Source organism: Budorcas taxicolor, chromosome 2 (assembly GCF_023091745.1).
Source record: "Budorcas taxicolor isolate Tak-1 chromosome 2, Takin1.1, whole genome shotgun sequence".
NCBI classification, from domain to species: domain Eukaryota; kingdom Metazoa; phylum Chordata; class Mammalia; order Artiodactyla; family Bovidae; genus Budorcas; species Budorcas taxicolor.
This window is the reverse complement of record NC_068911.1, coordinates 118760851-118762004: the sequence shown is the minus strand read 5'-3', so window position 1 is coordinate 118762004 and position 1154 is coordinate 118760851. Positions and strand designations below refer to the sequence as shown.

At 45.0% G+C, this 1154-nt stretch overlaps 1 pseudogene; it reads left to right on the top strand.

The window, feature by feature from the left end:
* Nucleotides 1-677: 677 nt before the first annotated feature.
* LOC128043323 (non-histone chromosomal protein HMG-17-like) lies at nucleotides 678-943 on the top strand (annotated as a pseudogene).
* The last annotated feature ends 211 nt before the right edge of the window (nucleotides 944-1154 follow it).

Genomic DNA, 1154 nt, shown 5'->3' with positions numbered 1-1154 from the left:
TCTCAGTCAACTTTTCCCAGTTAGGCCCAGTAATGTTTCAAGTTACCAGTGTTCATTTGCAGGGGAAAAAAAAAAAAAAAAGAGCCCTTAGTATGTTTCACAGGTGTTCCACATAACATTCTTTAGTGATTCTCACACCATCCTGAACCAGCATGTCATCCTCTCTCAACAGATGGGAAAACTGAGACTGAAGCACCAGGATCTTGCAAAATATTACAAAGATTGCTGTTGCTGTTGTTCATTCACTCAGTTGTTTCTGACTCTTTGCAGCCCAATGGACTGCAGCACTCCAGGCTTCCCTGTCCTCCACCATCTCCCTGAGTTTGCTCAAACTCATGTCCATTGAGTCAATGATGCTATCTAACCATCTCATTCTCTGTCTCCCCCTTCTCCTGCCCTGTCTTTCCCAGCACCAGGGTCTTTCCCAATGAGTTGGCTTTTCACATCAGGTGGCCAAAGTATTGGAGCTTCAGCTTCAGCATCAGTCTTTCCACTGAACATTCAAGGTTCATTTCCTTTAGGATGGACTGGTTGGATCTCCTTGCAGTCCAAGGGACTCTCAAAAGTCTTCTCCAGGAGTAGTGTGAAGAAGAGGCGAGGGCAACCCCTGGATCAACTTAAAGTCCGCGCGCCACTGTGTCCGTGTCTAGCGCCTACGTCCCACCACCGCAGCCACCATGCCTAGGAGAAAGGCTGAAGGGGAATAGACAAAGCCAAGGTGAAGGACGAACCACAGAGAAGATTTGCAAGGTTATCTGCTAAACCTGCTCCTCCAAAGCCAGAGCCCAAGACTAAAAAGGCCCCGGCAAAGAAGGGAGAGAAGGTACCCAAAGGGAAAAAGGGGAAAGTGGATGCTGGCAAGGATGGGAATAACCCTGCAGAAAATGGATATACCAAAACAGACCAGACACAGAAAGCTGAAGGTGCTGGAGATGCCAAGTGAAGTGTATGCATTTTTGATAACTGTGTACTTCTGGTGACTGTACAGTTTGAAATACTATTTTTTATCAAGTTTTATAAAAATGCAGAATTTTGTTTTACTTTTTTTTTTAAGCTATGTTGTTAACACACAGAACACTTCATTGTTGTTTTTGGGGGGAAGGGCACATCACTAACAGAATGTCTCCAAAGCTGAATTGATGTGGGGGAAAAAT